Source organism: Setaria italica, chromosome VIII, assembly GCF_000263155.2.
Source record: "Setaria italica strain Yugu1 chromosome VIII, Setaria_italica_v2.0, whole genome shotgun sequence".
NCBI classification, from domain to species: domain Eukaryota; kingdom Viridiplantae; phylum Streptophyta; class Magnoliopsida; order Poales; family Poaceae; genus Setaria; species Setaria italica.
This window is the reverse complement of record NC_028457.1, coordinates 26,501,848-26,521,801: the sequence shown is the minus strand read 5'-3', so window position 1 is coordinate 26,521,801 and position 19,954 is coordinate 26,501,848. Positions and strand designations below refer to the sequence as shown.

At 49.4% G+C, this 19,954-nt stretch overlaps 1 pseudogene; it reads right to left on the bottom strand.

Annotated features, from left to right (window-relative positions):
* Positions 1–3,628, bottom strand: part of LOC101781711 — a 14,219-nt pseudogene extending 10,591 nt beyond the window's left edge.
* Between the last annotated feature and the right edge of the window lie 16,326 nt (positions 3,629–19,954).

Below are 19,954 nucleotides of genomic sequence, written 5' to 3'. Positions count from 1 at the left end.
AGGGCAATGGGGACGGCGACAAGCGATCCTGCCAGACGCCCCGGGGTCGGGGTCTGGCCGGAGTCGAAGCGGACGGGCGAGCCTGCGCTATGTGGGCCTGAGTTGACTCTCTAGCAAGGTCATCTATTCATTGGCGTCTCAGACCAGTCTGTGCGGCGCGCAGCCGGTCGCGGTGATGCTGGGGTGCCAGTGCGGTGAGGGCGAGCGGCGCCGGCGCGAACATGGTGGCGGTAGCGGGCGCGGGGCGGCGGAGCGGGCGCGGTTGTTCGAGCGGCGGTGGCGGCGGCGCGGGCGAGCGGCGACGGCTCGGCCCGGGCGGCGGAGCGGTCGCGGGGGGCCGGGCGGGCGCGGGCGTGTGCGTGTTGTGCCTGTGCCTGTCCGCGTGAGGCGCGTGATGCGCTAAGTGTGGTGGGGGTGCCCGCTTTGCCGAGTGCTCCTGATCTAGCACTCGGCAAAGCCTTTGCCGAGTGCTAGATCAGGAGCACTCGGCAAACAATTTTTTTTATTGTTTTAAATTTTTTTTTCGAATTTCAAACTGCGGCTGACAGGTGGACCGCGGCGACATTTGCCGAGTGTCCCAGGGTTGACACTCGGCAAATAGGCTCTTTGCCGAGTGCCATCCCGTGACACTCGGCAAATAGGTACTATTATTTCATGTCCAAACTGGTTTTATTAATTAAAAGTATGTAAAGTTTGCAAAAGCCTAGTCAAATTCACTAAACATTGCGTATTTCATTTTTTAAGTCATATTATTCCATTATTTCATGGATTTATAGCTCATATTAAATTTATATCTATTAAATTCATATACGTGCAATTAATGAATAAAAATTACCAAACGGATCCGAAAAATTCTCAAAATTTGACATGAACCAATCTATGTTCTCTATAGCCTATAAAAATAAATTGGGACTCAATGACAAATTCAAGTATCGATTCGTCTCAAAATCTTACCGGATCCTTCCAACTTCTACAAATCCTCTCCGGAGATGCTTCGAATTCTAAACATCATATGTCAAAACTTGTGCGAAACCTTGTCAATTTTTTACCACAGCCTCTGCATATGAAATCATAGCATCTTGCAAAATCTTGTGATTTTCAAACTTCGTTTGTATTTTTGAGAATTAAACAATCATTTGGCCACTTGTTCGTAGTCGTGTTTCCTTAACAAAATGTTCAAAATTTCTTTTCATTTTCTGGGTGAGACCTCAATTTGGACTCACTAACATGAATATGATTTTTCCACTCATATTATTCCATTATTCCAATCACCTGCAGTTCAAATTTGACTTAAATCAAAAAATTACTCTAAATGAAATTAATTGATTAAATATAGCAAACAGGTCAATAAATAGTCCACCTTCTACCATGCAGTGCCAAATGCCATACATGTGGAGTGTAAAAAGTTTGGAGGGTGGAGGAGGGAAAAAAATTACTTTTGCCGAGTGTGTCAAAAAACACTCGGCAAACCCTAAAGTATGCCGAGTGTTCCCTCTAGCACTCGGCATACTCGCCACTTTGCTGAGTGTCCCATCACAACACTCGGCAAACTAATAGGTTTGCCGAGTGTCCCATCACGACACTCGGCAAACTAGTAGGTTTGCCGAGTGTCCTTTTTAGCACTCGGCATACTAGCGCACTCAGGCATCCCCTAACGCGGCCGCAGTCCAAGGTTTGAAATCTCGCAGCGGCCGCAATCCAAGGCTTGAAATCTCGCAGCGGTCGGGCTTCGTTCCGTCCCGCTGCGCACTGGGAACGCTACTCGAGGCCACTAACAGGACGCGAGCTTTCGGCGTGCCGTGCGCGAGGCGGCTGCAATAAGTGGTGGGGGGGATAGGGAGAAGAGCAAAGGGCTCGGAGAGCGGGAGCCCTGGTGGTGGCTGGCCGCGTCAGGGGGCGCGGCGCACGCGTGGCCGCACTGGACTCGGGGGAACGTTTCGCAACACTCGGCACACTAGTGGGAGGAGGGTTTTTTCGGTTTCCCTAGGTAAGAGCCAGGAATTCGTTGAGCTTGCGCTTGCCGAGTGCCCCACCGAGAGGTGTGCTCTGAACGCTGTCTTGCCGAGTGCCCATGGAGACACTCGGCAAACTCCAAGTTTGCCGAGTGCCCCCCGTCGACACTCGGCAAAGCCTAATGTCCGTCACGGCGGCGGCCCAGCGCGGCACGTGGAAGTCACGTGCTCAAGACTTTGCCGAGTGCCCCATCTTTGCCGAGTGCCCCGTGGGTGTTTGCCGAGTGTTTTTTTGGTGGCACTCGGCAAATCGTGTTTTCGCCGAGTGTATTATGTTTGCCGAGTGTTTCTAGGATTGCACTCGGCAAACCGGTCCTTCGCCGAGTGCCCACAATAATACACTCGGCGAAGCAATTACACTCGGCAACTTTGAGGTTTCCCGTAGTGAGTAGCTTGAGCATACATATTTTGTACAGAACTATGACTCATTAGGAACACAACAAAACGAGAATATTTATTTTGGGATCTGTATACAATTTATACGTAGTAATGCTGGAAACAGGGGTTGCTCGCGTCAGATGGTGACCGCGACGGGCTGCTGCGCCACGGCCTGCATGAGCGACACCTCGTTGGGCACAACCCACCGGTAGCTCCGAAGCCTAACCGCAGCAGGCTTGAATCTCTGGCACATACCAGACATACCGATGTAGGGGTACAACGGGGCCCAGATGATGCCCCCGATCTGGATCACCCATGGGAATGCATTGCCCAAAAAGCCGCCACGGCAGCCTAGGTCGTACCTAGAGATGGTGATGGAAAGGGATCAACCAAGTCTGTGTTAGGTTTGGACCTAACCAATATGATGCAGTCCAATAGAGTCTAAGGATAAAATAGTTCAAATGGACTATGGATAATGCAAATCCAGTGACAAGTCTAGCCGTACCCGTCGCAGTCTACCAGCTGCTGTTCCGACTGGAGTGAAGGCACTGTTCGTGTGCGTATTGCCTGTGCGCTCTCCATCGTCGCCACCGACGCGAACGCTCAGCAAGACCCTTCAAGCACGTAGACACTTGCACCAGTAAATTTTCACGCATGCATGGCTTTGGATGTCACTGGCATACTTACCGCAAGCGCCTTGATTCCTGGCTGCCGTCACGACGCCCATCATCCTCCAATCAATGCTGGCCGGCAATGATGTCAGGTTGGTAGGACGCGGGTCGCGGTGGCTCCTTACCGGCGGCGAGAGGGAGATCACCGCCATGGCCACCTCCCTCATGGACGGGGCCAGCGCGAGTCCTGATCATCTCCTCCTCCGGCGGCACCGAGGACAACAGATTGCTGCTGTACTGGGCCATGAACTCATCATTGGTGAGGTCGGTGAACGGTGTCTCGCCGAGCTGGTAGCTCATCCGGCCATCCTGGTTGGCCGCCTCGATCAACTCCATGTTGCTTCGGTATATCTTGAGGCGGCGAAGCTTCTCCTCCTCGTTGGCGTATGACCGGCCGTGCGCCGCCATCCACCCATGGAACCTCCCCAGCATCAGCAGCTCCTCGCCATCCAAACCATGGTCGAGGGAAGGTGAAGCTGAAGCCAGAGAGGGAATGGACGCGGCTGCTAGCAGCAGGAGTGGAAGCAGAGCGAGAGCCATAGAGGAGGACAAGAGTGTTGCAGCCATTTTCGGTGTGGACGTTTATCTAGGTTCGGGTTCCTTTATATAGAGGCCCGGTATGGTCTGGTTGACGTCTTGTTGGTCTGGCCTTTAACTAGCACATGTGATAGTGGCCCTCCAATCATAGTACAACTTCACCGCCACGCCAACCATGTGCTGATACCACCCCATGTTCTAATATCTTACACACTAAATGAAAGATATAAAATAGTACATGGAAGAAAAGAGTAAGCGTCAAGTGCACTTAATCTGAGCTCTAATCTGCGCCAGCTCTTTGTTCCACGGCTAATGCAGGAACTACTACAAAACATCCAGCTGGGAGATGGCGACGACTACAAAGCATCAGTGCTGCTGAGCGATGACGGCACCATGAGAGCAGGGCCGGTCTACAAGGCCACGATGCAGGCAATTGGCCCTGCACCATGCGTCTTCCATGAATCGTGTGGGAGAACAAGGCGCCTCCGCGTGTCAAGTTCGTCACCTGGCTGCTGGTGCAGGACCGAATCCAGAGCCGGGTGAACCTGCGTACGTATGAAGAATGTTCTATCCAATGCTACCTGTGAAGTCTGCAAAAGGGCGGAGGAAACCAGTGACCACCTTCTGTTCGCCTGCCCCTTCGGGAGTTCCTTCTGGCAGTCGATGGAGATTGACACTGCAGGCTGCAAGGTGACTGAACTTCCCCGTCCGGCAAATCTTCCCATCCTACACTACACCACCTTTGTGCTTCTCTGCGCCTGGCAACTCTGGAAACACAGGAACAGTGTTGAACATGGAGCCATCTCTTGGACGTCTGCGTGCTACCTGCAAAGAAGAGGCAAGACTATGGTGCCACCGCTGGAAGAGGGAGGAAAGAATAGTTGCTGAATCTGGTGCCAAATGTTTACCATGTAATTACGCAATCAGTCTTTTCCTAGGTCTTTTACTTACGAACTCTGAAAATCCACCTGGGTCTTCCAGCTCCAATGAAATTTCAGGTAGGTCCCCCCCCCCTAAAAAAAAAAGTCGCAATTATTGCCTACATCATATGTACAAAATAATGATATATTTTTACTGTGTAGTACTGCTCCTCTATTCCACAATACTTTGGTCTAGGAAATCTACACCTAATTTCAGCAATCATTTCCTTGCCCCGCACTTCTGAATTTTGCTTCATCCTCCATTTTTCAATCAAAGGCTGAGCGACCTCATTCCCTACAGCCTCCAGCGAGATTAGGGTTTGGGTTTGAGTGTTTGGAGTTTGGGGATCATTTTTAGTTGGTGTTATAGGGAAGGTGAGTGGTGCGGCAGGACAACATATTTGAGGTTGGCAGAGCATGGACAGTTACGTAAGGTGGCGGTGGCAGCGTGATTTAGGCAGGGGAGATCAATTGGCTGGTGTAGATGCATGAGCCCAAGTATTGATGGGTTACCGAGAGAATTGTCTATGGCGGTGGATCCTGTGGCAGCAGCCGCAAGAGATGCAAGAAGGGGATGGGCATAGGTGGGTGCTGGAAAGAGATGAGCTCAGACGAAGATAGGTGGATGGGTGCTGGCAAGTGCAAGATAGGTGTTATCCATATATGGGCTCATTTCCATGCGAGGAGCTGGGGACTGAGTAGATTTTGAAGGTAGGGTGTTACAACCCTGAATCGATTTATTATCCAGAGATTGGTTGGTGATGGGGTAACTGTGGCTGGAGATGCTATAGACAAAGGTAGAGGGTGATGGGGTAACTATTAGTATTGTGAAACAGGAGTATATATAGAGTTTATAATGAAATTTGACATCCAGCTAGTCTCTTGTTTGTCTTAGTTGTGCCAGCATATCAGCAATTCCAAAAGTCCGGGCAAGGTACGTGTGGTAGACGGGCCAGCGGCACACTGGCACTTTAGTTGTGGACGTTTCCCCTCTATATGCAACTGATGTTCCTTTTTACTAGCTACCACAGTGGGCCCACAGATCAGCTATGCCACAGCAAGTTGGAGTAGTATAATTTTGTCCCTAGCTCGCTTCATTGATATAAGTGATAGATGGTGCCTTTTCCAGATTCTCACTGCATATGTCACATTTGTTCATATTCCAACAACTTGCTTGTTCGCGCTGATAAGTTTCTTGGTTCTATCTAGTTCTGGCATACTATAGTTATTGGTAACTCTATATGCTTTGTGTTGGCGCTAGAAATCGGTCAACCGAATCCCAGCGTCTGACACACGACCCGGGAGAATCTGCTTAACTCCTGTTCGGGTGATTGCCCTGGTGCGGTTCGCGCGGCGTGCCAGCCAATCTGACCTGTTGATTGGCAAGGAAGAATACGTGTCAGGTCCAGAAATCACGATCGGCTAAATTTCCGATCTCGAGAGAGCTTATCAGCGAATCGGCCGATTTGCCGTAATAAAGAAATCGGCTATAAGACAACCGATCACTGTAGCGTTGTAGACAGAAAATTACTGAAGTAATCGACGCAAAGCTATGATAACAACACTAGGAATAGATCTAATCGGCAATATAATAGATGAATTTAATAACATAATGTAAAGAGAGCCGAAACCGCCGATTCCTAGCTAGATAACTGGTGATAAAACTAGAAAGACAAGTAAAACCTATGATTCTAGTAAATATCGATAACTAGTGAATAAATCTAAATGAAACAACAGCGATACGCCCGAAGTTAAAGAATTTACTCGGTAAACGGAACTTATAAGATTGGCCGGGGATCAAGTTGATGCAGCCTTTCCAACTCGCACGAACTCGTGAAAAGAGAAAGTATTTGGCGAAGTCGCCTGCTTGAAAGTAAGTACGTGGAAAAAAATAGTTGATTGTATTGATTTGTTGATGTTTATAGATTTACAAAGGTAGCTATTTATAGCCCCGTACAGATGACTCCTTAACTGACTAGAATTCTATCCCTAATTCAAATAGAAAACGAATATTTACAAGCACGATTCGTGCTAGGTTGGTTACTATACGCTTCATGGGCTGATTTCCCCCTTATCCTTCTATTCCTTTCCAAGCCCATACAGGCCCAATTAAACCAACCTCCTAAACGGCCGATTCCTTATCGGCAAAAGGCAACCGATTGGGACTCCGGCGTGTACGATCCGAAGCGAGGGAGAAGTCATCAGCCGATCTTGTACTGTAGCACCATTCGGCCGATTCCCGACTGTACTTTTCCAATTCCCTCTCTTCTTGGCGTCGATCTTACTAGTGACGAAATCTGGCGTTAACACATGCCCCCCAGTTTCAGAGTAAAACATAGTCTTTTACTTCGAAATTCTTTTTTAACCTCTCCTCCGAAACAGCCGCAATGAAAATATCCTTCTGTTTCGCGGTCTTCCAGCTGATGATTGCAATCTTTTCGAAACGGGCGCCCACGACAACCACTACTCCCGAAAAACTCGAAACGCCGGTGCGGTAAAAATTCCATTTTTACCCCTCTTCGGGCGCCCTTTAAATAGCGGTTCACCCCGCACTTCATCTTCAAGCTCACGTCTTTCTTCCTCAGCGCGCGCGCCTTCTTCTTTCCTTAGCACCTTTCCTTTGCCGCCGAAGCTTCTTAGCGCCATCCTCCTGTTACTTCTTCTCTTCCCCTGCAATGGCGGCTCCTTCTGGCAGCTCTCCAGCGCGCGATGCTCCGGAAGTAGCACCTCCGGCGGTAGTGGCAACAGCAGTTGCTCCATCGGCAGAAGAAGGAGCTTCATCGGAGATCCCAATGGCGATCCCCGTCGCGGCCTCATCCTCCGCAGCTGTACCGGCGACCACGCCGACCACACGGAACTTCATCCCAGAGGTTATTACCGAATCCTTCTTCTATCGGCAATGCATTTACTTTAGATCTGTTTCTTACCTTTTTACACCCCCCTTTCCTTTTTTAGGCGGTTAGGCATCGCATTACTATCCATCTTACGGGAAATCCCGGCCTTATTTACCTCGGTCCCATGGGGAACCCAGATCCAATAGAGCTCATCAATCTAGAAACCCACAGAATCCCCTTCAAGCAATCCACCATGGACCTGGATCACTGGCTAGGCACCTTTAGGTCTTGGCCGAATGAAACCCCAGGTTGGAGGGAGTGGTACCAACGAATAGCCGAGTCGAAGAGGGTCTCATGGGACGAGCTCAAAATCGGCCAGTGTATCAACCTGTCTTTATCCCAGATGGAGAAAAATGAGCCGTTGGTAATAGCGGCTTCTTACTTTTGGTCTGATGCCCTCAATGCTTTCTTATTTGGGCATGGACCTATGACCCCAACACTGGCCGATGTGGTTCTGTTGACTGGCCTTGACATTTCCTCCCCGGACACACCTTTCCGCCTCTTAGCCGTAACGTCACATCGGCTGGACACAAGAGGAATCGGTGGGTGGAAAGGATTCATCAGATGCAATAAAAGAAATGGGTCTGTTGAGAATAGGGAGCACATGGCCTTCTTAATGATGTGGTTAGAAAAATACTTCTTTTGTGGAAGAGCAGCCGACCCATCAACCAACACCCAGGCTTTAGCCGAAGCACTATCCGGAGGGACCCATGTTCCCCTTGGGAAACACTTGCTAGGGGCGGCGTACCACATGCTTCATCAAATCGGCATCAAGCTATCCAAGGGAAAGCCGATTGGAAACCCAGGTGGCCCCTGGTGGTTCATCAATTTATGGCTGAATCTTTATATGAACCAGATTACTAAGCAGAATGTGGGTCACATGATGTTCCCTAACATTGAATCGGCAGAAGATCCTACCGCTCGTCGCCGATGCATGTCTTTTGGCGAAGCGGCGTCGGCCTTCCCAGGTTGTCCGTATTCTGCTACAAAAGTGGCCGAGTACTTTCGATGCTTTTACAACGGCTTCAATGAAGACGCAACCGTCTGGTTTCCTTATCAGCGGGATGACCCGATCTTCGAACTCCCAACCTGCTTTGACTCAACCACTGGCCGATTCGACGAAGAACTCACCGATGAGTTAATCAAGCCAGGAATTTTGCCAGCCAACTTCTTCTCGGGGAAAGATGCCCCCACGTATGAGTTCTACAACCCCTCTGTTGCAGCACGTCAGTTCGGCGTGGGTCAACTGCCGATTCAAGTGTATTTTGCCGGTCGAGTCAAGTTCAGAGACGACCTCACATCAGGCTTGGACTACAGTCGGGTACGAGATCGGATCCCGGACTCCAACACTATTGATCTAAACAACTGGATAGTAGCCCCCTTTGCTGTCCAGCCATTCAAACTCTGGTGGGCTGAATGGAAACAGTTCCTCTTCTGCAATTCGGCATCGGCATACTGCAACCTCCTGGATCCAGCCAACATTGACCCGAACGCCGAGGTATATTCCTTAGCCGATTTTTATTCCTTTTTCAACGCGACCACACACTAATGTTTTACTATTTCTTTAGGCTGAGAATCGTACTCCCCCTACGCATAGCCGGAGCGGTCGCCTAATAGAGGGTCATCATCCATACACCTCCTACCCTCTCATCGGCTATGATGCCCCATCCGTGGATGTGATTGCTGGCCGATCAAAACAAACTCAGAAGAGAGTCGTGAAGAAGACCAGCCGTCGAGTCCGAGCCCGCATAGAATCAGCAGATCCTCCTATGCTCGTATCGGTAGAGACTCCGGCCGCGCCACCCCCTCAGGCCACCAGGGTCATTGACACCCAAGTCGTCGCACAAGCCGGGGCAGCCGCCGCGTCATTGTTGTTAGAGGCCGTTCAGGTAAACTCATGTTTTATTCCTCCCGATTGTTGTTTTGATATTAATCCTTCTTATCTTAGACTGCATAGAGTACTCCCATGGCTACACAACAATCGGCAGCAACCCAATCGGTCATTGACGCGCCCCCGCTTCCAACTGTTGAGGTACAACACCATTTCACCGATTCCCCTAGTATTTGCATAATATACTTATTCAACCTTCTGACACAGGTCATCGGCACGCCAAGCGCTCCTCAACCACTGGTCCTCTCCCAGGGAGCTGGTCCAAGTACCACACCGATCATCGTGGAGTCTTCCTCTTCCGATGAACCCATGGTACAAGCCCCTGAGCAAGGCACGACGCTTTCCCAAATGCAACATGAAGAGATTCGCTTCAAAGCGGTAAGATATCCTCCAGCTTTCTTTAGCCGATTCGCTACCACCGTCAGCCGATTTACTTTTCTTCTTTATTATCTCCAGGAACAGGACACCCCTGACAACAACCTCTTCTCTTTTGCGGTTGCCCTCTCCGATGATGAAGAAGTCGCCTCTCGTCAAATTGCCCCGAGCTCCATCCCTGACGATGTCCGAGCCAAGCTTACCGACATCCGATCCCTTCTTCAAGGGGACATCGGCCAATTAGTGGAAGATGCCTCACCGATTCGGCAGCTTTTCGGTGACATCAGCGGACGAGTACCAGAAGAGGCGGAGGAAGCCTTGGCGCCGGCTGCATTCATCGAGTCCATGAGGATCCCGGTCTTCAGGGCCCTTCGTCACATGGCCGATCGCGCCAAGCTGGCCAAGACTCGTGAAGAGGAGGATGCGTTCAAACGTCAGGCTCAAGAGGTGCACCAGCGTATCCATTTTCTGGAGGACTCCCGCCCAGGGATCGTCGGTGAGATAGACCGCCTCAAGCGCTGGAGGGCAGAGCTTGCTAAGGAAATGGAGCTAGTGACCAAGGCAATCAGCGCCGAAGAGAAAAGGCTCCAAGAACTTCCTTTAGTCATTGCTGATTTGAAACAGGAGAGGTAGTATTTGGCCCACGAAGCCCTGAAGCTCCACCGTAGTGCGTCAGAAGTCCCTGGATCGGCGGATGAAGACCAACGGGTCCTGGACTCTGCCGATCAGATCCGGCGTCGGGTGATCGCGGCTATCGATACCCTTCTGGGTAATCTGTAAAGGCACTGACTATTTGTACGAACCTTTAATAACTGCTTTGACCATCCTTCGCGACGCCTCCTTTATTTATTGCCTTTCCTATTTCCGACGGGATGCATCCTTACCAAATTTCCACTTCTCTTTTTCTTATAAGTACCGACCTAGGCACTTCCTTCCGAGAGCACCAGCTTGGCTTCGGTTTTATTCACGCATCCATTCTCGTCGGCACGACCTTCTGTCATGTCTTCGTCGACTTCCTCTTCCTCTGTCAACCAGGTGAAACCCTAGCCTTGATTCCCCTCTCTCTTTTTAACTCTTGAGTAGAGGATGACCCTTTTTAATCTTTCTTTCTTTCAGCCTCGGCGTCTTAGCCCCGAGCTCAAACGCGCCATTGAGCTCATACACTCTGATGACCCGTTGTCGTCAGAGGATAAGGACCTGATCAGGGCTCATCGTGACGAACTTCAAGAACACATCACTGCGGAGGCCCGTGTGGTCTTGGACTTCCTGGAGAGCAACGGTCGCCGGCGACCTCCAACTGACAGGAGTCATCCGCTTCCCCCGCGAGTTTCCCTTGAAGACATGACGGCAGGAACGTCATGCCCGGCGTTGGACCGGAGCCACCCTCTCCCCCATCAGGTCGAAGCGGAGGCTTCGATGAAGGAAATAGAAGAAGAGTACATCCGTCTCATGATAGAACTAGGCCGGACTGAGAGAGAGCGCAAGAAAAAGAATAATTAGGTATTGTATTTTTTGTTCTAAGGGCGACTTGTGTTTTGTCGGCCGTGTAATCCATCGTCCATACCGAATGAATACATCGGCCGATTTGGACGATCATATGTTTGAACTGTTTTGTATCGGCTGTGTGCGATTGTATTACGGTCAATCCCTTATGCTCCGACCCATATACTAGGGTAGTATCTTTTTAAGTACCCTCCGTTCAGAGCCCTAGTAAATTCTTCTCCCTCGATTGTTTCCAAAATATAAGCATTTCCTGGAGCACATCTGCCGATTTTATACGGCCCTTCCCATGTAGGGGACCACTTTCCGAACTTAGGATCTTTCGACCCAATCGGCAATACTAGCTTCCAAACCAAGTCCCCAGGGGAAAATTGTTTAACTTTGACCTTCTTATCGTACCACCTGGCTACTTTCTTTTTGTTTTCCTCAATGCTTATTAAAGCTGCCAATCGCTGGCCAGCCAAGTCATCGAGTTCCCTCTTCATGAGCGACGAGTATTCATCAGCCGTTAACTGGTCCTGGAGCGAAATGCGCCTCGATCCCGCCCTTGATTCCCATGGTAGTACTGCATCATGACCGTACACCAACTGATAAGGAGATAACTTAGTGGCCCCATGACAAGCCATCCTGTACGCCCATAAGGCCTCAGTCAAACATAGATGCCACTTCTTTGGCTGCTCTTCGATTTTCCTTTTGATTAACTTAATTATCCCTTTGTTGGAGGATTCGGCCTGACCATTAGCTTGGGCGTAATACGGAGAAGAATTCAACAATTTGATCCCCATATCGGTTGTAAATTCTTCGAATTCACCCAATGTGAACATTGTTCCCTGATCGGTCGTTATAGTCCGGGGAATACCGAATCGGTAGACGATATGATCCCTTACGAAGTCGGCCATGATAGCCGATGTCACGGCTCTTAACGGAATTGCTTCCACCCACTTGGTAAAGTAATCAGTAGCTACCAAAATGAATTTGTGCCCTTTGCTTGATGGAGGGTAAATCTGGCCGATAAGGTCTATTCCCCATCCCCTGAACGGCCATGGTTTGATAATGGGATTCATGGCTGATGCGGGTGCATGCTGGACATTCCCAAATTTCTGACAATCCTGGCATCCCTTATAATATTTGAAACAGTCTTCGAGGATCGTTGGCCAGTAATACCCATTGTTCCTGATCATCCATTTCATCTTATGGGCCGATTGGTGTGCTCCACATACCCCTTCATGGATTTCTCCCATTAGAGTTTTGGCCTCCTCTGTTCCCAGGCATTTGAGTAGGACACCGTCGATCGTTCGGTAGAACAGGTCGTCTTCGAGCAATACGTATTTAGTAGCATGAAAACGTACTCGTCGTTCCACCTTTTTAGACGGGTCTTTCAGGTAGTCGGCAATTTCTTTCCGCCAATCATCGGCCGTGAGTTCTAGAGCCATAGCGCCTAGAATTGGCCGATATCCAGATGCGTGCTGGGCGAGCTTGTTAGCACCCTCGTTGTGGTCCCTTGGGATGTGCTTGATTACTGCCGATCTAAATTCTTTTAAGAGCTGCAAGCAATCTTCGTAATAAATTCTTAACACGTCGTCCTTGCATTCGGATCTTCCGGTTAGTTGATCCACAATAAGCATGGAATCCCCGAAGACTTCAACAGAATCAGCCTTGACTTGTCTCAATAGTTGTAGGCCCTTCAATACAGCTTGGTACTCCGCTTGATTGTTAGTAGCGGTGGCTTCTATCGGCAGAGAAAAATCATAGCTTGCCCCCCGAGGCGATATGAGAACGATGCCGATTCCTCATCTGACCCCACATGACGACCCATCAAAATATAAAGTCCAAGGTGCCGGCTCTACGAGGGTAATCTCCGGTCCGCAGTGTTGGGCGACGAAATCAGCCATGACCTGACCCTTGACGGCTTTTGCCGATTCATACCGCAGGTCGAACTCTGACAAAGCTAAGATCCATTTGTCGATTCGTCCTTTCAAGATCGGCAGTGATAGCATGTATTTTACTACGTCGTCTTTGCATACGACCACGCATTCTGCCGACAGTAAATAGTGCCTGAGTTTGGTGCATGAGAAGTAAAGACATAGGCACAACCGCTCCACTGGAGGATATCTTGTTTCAGCGTCCAGAAGTCTTCTACTAACATAATAAATTACCCGTTCCTTGCCTTCGAACTCCTAGACTAGAGCCAACCCAATAGCCTTTTCATCGGCTGATAAGTATAACTTAAACGGCTTACCAGTTTGAGGAGGAACCAATACCTGTGGTGATGCCAAATATTGCTTGATATCTTCTAGTGCTTTGCGCTGCTCCTCCCCCCATATAAATTCCTGGTCAGGCTTCAACTTCAATAGTGGTGTGAACGCCTGAATCCGCCCAGATAGATTAGATATGAATCTTCTGATGAAATTTACCTTGCCGATTAAAGACTGCAATTCGGTTTTATTCTGCGGGGCCACGACTTTGTTGATAGCCGCTATGGTTTTCTGATTGATTTCTATTCCTCGTTCGTGCACCATGAATCCTAAGAACTGTCCGGCGGATACGCCGAAAGCACATTTATTGGGATTCATCTTAAGCCCGTGTTTCTTGGTGCACTCTAGCACTCTTCGCAGATCAGCCAGATGCTCTTCATGTCCTTTGGACTTGACTACGACGTCATCGATGTAGATCTCTACCAGAATGCCGATAAGTTTGTGAAATATGTAGTTCATGGCTCTCTGATACGTGGCGCCGGCGTTCTTCAAGCCAAAAGTCATCACCACCCACTCGAATAGACCAAGGTGGCCCGGGCATCTGAAGGCCGTTTTGGATATATCCTCTTCGGCCATAAGTATCTAATTGTATCTGGCGTTTCCATCCATGAAGCTGATAATCTTGTGTCCCGCGGCAGCGTCGATCAGCACATCGGCCGTTGGCATGGGGTAACCATCCATCGGTGTGGCCTGATTAAGATTCCTGAAATCAACGCAAACGCGTAGCTTTCCGTTCTTTTTGTACACCGGTACAATGTTGGAGATCCACTCGGCATAACGGCATTGCCGAATAAATTTTGCTTCGATTAGCCGAGTTATTTTAGCTTTTATGTCTGGTTGAATCTTAGGATTGCAGCGCCGTGCAGGCTGTTGGTACGGCCGATACCATGGTTTTATGGGTAGCCGATGTTCAACAATAGATCGATCTAAACCGGGCATCTCATGATACTCCCAAGCAAAACAATCCTTCAATTCTCTTAACAAATTTGTCAATTTACATTTGTATTCTGGGTCTAAATTTGTGCTAATATAAGTCGGTCGTGGCTTGGTACCATCGCCCAAGTCTATCATTTCTAGTGAATCGGCCGACCTGAACCCGTGCCCTAGCTTCCCATCTTCTCGGGCGAACTGATCCATCTAATCTGAGTCTTCGGAGCCGACTGCTCGGATCGGCTGCAGGCCAAAATTAGTGACCTTCAGGAAATCGGTCTCCCATACTCTGCCAGATATGCACCTGACGGTTTCGCAGCTCCACTGCTGCGTGTCGGCTGCCGCGATGCTGTATGCGGAATCGGCGTTGACTACCTCGATGTTGTCGCTGACCCATTGTACAAGACATTGATGCATTATTGATGGGATGCAGCAATTTGTGTATATCCAGTCCCGGCCGAGTAGCATGTTGTAGGATCCCTTGCCATTAATAATAAAGAAGGTGGTGGGAAGGGTCTTACTGCCGATGGTGAGGTCGACGCAGAGAGCGCCGCGAGCGTTTGACACGTCGCCTTCGAAGTCTTTGAGCATCATGTCTGTCTTGGTCAAGTCATCATCGCTCTTCCCAAGCTTCCGGAGCACGGCATATGGCATGATATTGACCGCAGCTCCACCATCTACCATTAATCTGGTGAGGGGGCGACCGTTGACATGCCCTTTGAGGAACAAAGCCTTCAGGTGTTGTCGTTTGTCATCCTCGGGCTTCTCGAACATGGCCATCATTGGCTCCAAAGCCAACTGTGCCATCTGCTCTTCTACCGCCGACATGTCCTGTCGATCGGCCGGAGTCATGAATTCCATCGGCAGTATGAAAACCATGCCAATATCGGCTGCCGATTCATCACCTGCTGACTCGTCGTCCCCTTTATCGTTTCTTTTGGGGCGCCATACACGAGGCCTCCCTTCCTTCCTGTCTGTTGTGCTCTGTTGTTCTTCTTGCTGCTGTTCCCATTGGCGAAGACGTTGGATCCTTCGTTTTTGAGATTTGGTCAACCCGTCGGGACACCATCTGGGGTTTATTGGTTTGCCCCCTGACTTGGCCCGTTCCCACTCCGGTTCGCGCCCTAAAGGGTTCTCGTCTGTCACCCGAGCGTCGGCCATCTCTTCAAGCCGACTGTGAACGTTGGTCTTGTTTTCTGACTGGTCATATCGATCAGTCCTGCCCCCCTGCCTGTCATGGCGTCTATCTTCCGACCGATCATATCGGTCACTTCTGCCCCCCAGTCGATCACGCACGGGAGGGCGCTGGTCATCTTGGTTGCGCCAATTCCTGCTGATCGGTTCTGGCCTTCCGTCTCTGGAGCGAGACCTGTTGAACGGCCGATTGCCACGATACGGACCGTTGCATTCTGGGCAATTATCGGCCAAAGGTAGCCTGAGGTTGTTTTCCCAACAGTGGATGAAGAACGGGCACTTCCAGTGATCTTCGTGCCGTCGCATCGCTTCTTCCCGGGATCTTGAGCGTTCATGCTGGCGCTGGTATTTCTGGAGCAGGAACTGGGAAGTAATGCGTGGCTCTTCCGATTCGCCATCGTCGTCCTCCATCCGCCGCTTCACCTTGACATCTTCAGGCGTAGCTTGATTTCTGGGGTCAACGGCACCACTCTTTTTAGCCGATTCGGACGTCAGCACCTTTGTTTGGAGTGAATTCTTCCCCGTATCAACCATGTTGGTGGGAAAGGGGTGCTGGTCGATCTTCATTGGTTTGGCCAATTTTGTCGGCACTTCAAATTTAAGTCTGCCTTGCTCAATGGCTGACTGTATCTGCTGCCTGAAGATTTTGCACTCATTAGTATCATGGGATGTGGCGTTGTGCCACTTGCAATATTTCATCTTTTTTAGTTGTTCGGCAGAAGGTATTGTAGGATAGGGTGAGAGCTTGATCTGCCCTTCCTGGAGTAGAAGGTCGAAGATTTTATCGGCCTTTGTTGTGTCAAAACCGAATGCTTCTGGCTCCTTTTTACCGAACGGGCATGATATTGGCTTCTTTCCCTTGACCCATTCCGCAAGCCCGACCTCAACGTCTTCCTCGTCCTCCATCTCTTCCATGAACGCCACTTTCTTCTGGAAATTCCTTCGTGGATCGAAAGAACGTACCTCCTGTCCAGACAATCGGTGGACGATTTGGCTTAAACTCTCGAACTCCTGTGAGGCGTATTTTTCTTTGATGTGGGGCAGAAGGCCTTGAAAAGCTATATCGGCCAACTGCGCGTCGTTTAGAGCCAGGGAATAGCACTTGTTCCTGATTTCCCGAAACCTCTGTACATATGAGGATATCGGCTCGTCACTTCTCTACCGGAGGCTGGTCAAATCGGATAGCTTCATCTCATGCACTCCAGCGTAGAAGTATTTGTGGAACTGTCTTTCTAAATCGGCCCATGTGATAATTGAGTTTGGCGGTAATGTCGTGAACCACTGAAAGGCCGAACCAGATAAAGATGATGAGAACAATCGCACCCGTAGAGCATCCTGCGTAGCTGCCTCTCCGCATTGGATGATGAATCTATTTACGTGCTCCACGGTTGAAGTATCATCCATCCCCGAGAACTTGGTGAAGTCAGGAACTTTATACCGATGGGGAAACGGTAGTAGGTCATATGTAGACGGGTATGGTGTCCTATAGGTGTAATTTTCCTTCGGCTTTAAGCCGAATTGTTCCTGAATCACCTCCGCAATACGTGCCGACCAATCTGGCTGTTGCTGGTGAACCGTTGGCTGAGGCATTGGCACGTGCTGGTATACCGGAGGTGGAATAGCCTGATGTTGAGTGAAAGCAGGTGGCATCTGAGTGAAAGCCGGCTGTGTATTGAAAATCGGCTGTTTGAATGAGCCACTTGTTTCATCATACAGCATGAGCTCTGCTGTTTTATTCATCTCTGGTGTGACAGGTTGGCATGGTGGCACGGTCGGCCGAATGGCCGCTTGGAAAGATGCCTAGAATGGATGGCTTCCTTGACTGGCCGATTGATTCTGACCGGCCGTGGCTGATGGTGCCCCCCAAGGTGATGGGCTAACTGGAGGGAATGGTGCAGAAGACATTTGGATGGAGTTATACCCCACAGGAGCTGATGATGAGGAAGCACCTGAACCCCCAACAGAAAATTGGATCGACTGTGAAACCGAATTCAAATAACTCCGGTTTGGTGGAATCGGCTGAGTATATGCCGATCCCCTGTATCCTTGAGGTATCCCACCAGCGAAGGAGTTGACAACGGCGTTGTACACCATATTTGAAAGTATCGGGGACTGATCAACGAAGGCGTGATAAACGGACTGTTGAACCATATCGGCCATTTTGGCCGAGTCCTCAGAAATTGTGATCTGGCGGGGAGCAGGAAACGGAGTCTTCTTGATAGTCTCCCCGCTTCTGGAGCGACTGAAAGACTGTAGGCAAGCTTTCCGGAACTGTGTCGTATGCTTATCCAGTTCTTCCTTCTGGTCGTCCTCTAGATCTGCTTCCGTCACCTTGATGATGTTATCTTCGGAGACTTCAGCAGCTTTCGACATGATGGCGGTTGTACTGGTCCCACCAGGCGTGCCAAAAGTGTGTTGGCGCTAGAAATCGGTCAACCGAATCCCAGCGTCTGACACACGACCCGGGAGAATCTGCTTAACTCCTGTTCGGGTGATTGCCCTGGTGCGGTTCGCGCGGCGTGCCAGCCAATCTGACCTGTTGATTGGCAAGGAAGAATATGTGTCAGGTCCAGAAATCACGATCGGCTAAATTTCTGATCTCGAGAGAGCTTATCAGCGAATCGGCCGATTTGCCGTAATAAAGAAATCGGCTATAAGACAGCCGATCACTTTAGTCTTGTAGACAGAAAATTACTGAAGTAATCGACGCAAAGCTATGATAACAACACTAGGAATAGATCTAATCGGCAATATAAAATAGATGAATTTAATAACATAATGTAAAGAGAGCCGAAACCGCCGATTCCTACCTAGATAACTGGTGATAAAACTAGAAAGACAAGTAAAACCTATGATTCTAGTAAATATCGATAACTAGTGAATAAATCTAAACGAAACAATAGCGATACGCCCAAAGTTAAAGCTTAGAATTTACTCGGTAAACGGAACTTACAAGATTGGCCGGGGATCAAGTTGATGCAGCCTTGCCAACTCGCACGAACTCGTGAAAAGAGAAAGTATTTGGCGAAGTCGCCTGCTTGAAAGTAAGTACGTGGAAAAAAATAGTTGATTGTATTGATTTGTTGATGTTTATAGATTTACAAAGGTAGCTATTTATAGCCCCGTACAGATGACTCCTTAACTGACTAGAATTCTATCCCTAATTCAAATAGAAAACGAATATTTACAAGCACGATTCGTGCTAGGTTGGTTACTATACGCTTCATGGGCTGATCTCCCCCTTATCCTTCTATTCCTTTCCAAGCCCATACAGGCCCAATTAAACCAACCTCCTAAACGGCCGATTCCTTATCGGCAAAAGCCAACCGATTGGGACTCCGGCGCGTACGATCCGAAGCGAGGGAGAAGTCATCAGCCGATCTTGTACTGTAGCACCATTCGGCCGATTCCCAACTGTACTTTTCCAATTCCCTCTCTTCTTGGCACCGATCTTACTAGTGATGAAATCTGGCATCAACACTTGATTAACCGCAACGCTTCCTGCATCTATGTATATGTTATCTATATTGTGAGTTTCTGATATTAACTGCGGTAGATGCGGATAATTTAGAAGCATACATAGGAGTATTTTCAGATATGTTTTTATAATGATAAAGGTATGTAATATAGGTCAGAATTTTGGGGGTTAAGTTAGATTATTTCTAATAACTAATCGCCAAACTGTGCAATTCTTGACTACACACTACGGGAAACACACAAATTGCCGAGTGCCACAGGCACTCAGCAAAGGCATGAAAACACTCGGCAAAGGCTTTGCCGAGTGTAACACTCGGCAAACAACACACGACAAATTTTGTGTCGGCAAACACTACTTTGCCGAGTGTCAAAACTCGAACACTCGGCAAACATTTTGCCGACGGCCCAAAAACACTCGGCGAAAAAAAATACTCGGCGAAATAGGCGCTGACGGCGTCGGGGGGTAATGGCAGCTTTGCCGAGTGCCGGATCGCAGGCACTTGGCAAACACCAGGGGTATGCCGAGTGTCAGCACTCGGCAAACACCACGCGTATGCCGAGTGTTAGCACTCGGCAAATGGGGCCCCTTTTGCTGAGTGTCGTCTCCATGACACTCGGCAAAGAGGTGATCTTTGCCGAGTGTCATGGAGACGACACTCAGCAAAAGGGGCCCCATTTGCCGAGTGCTAACACTCGGCATACGCGTGGTGTTTGCCGAGTGCTGACACTCGGCATACCCCTGGTGTTTGCCAAGTGCCTGCGATCCGGCACTCGGCAAAGCTGCCATTACCCCCCGACGCCGTCAGCGCCTATTTCGCCGAGTATTTTTTTTCGCCGAGTGTTTTTGGGCCGTCGGCAAAATGTTTGCCGAGTGTTCGAGTTTTGACACTCGGCAAAGTAGTGTTTGCCCGAAATCAAAG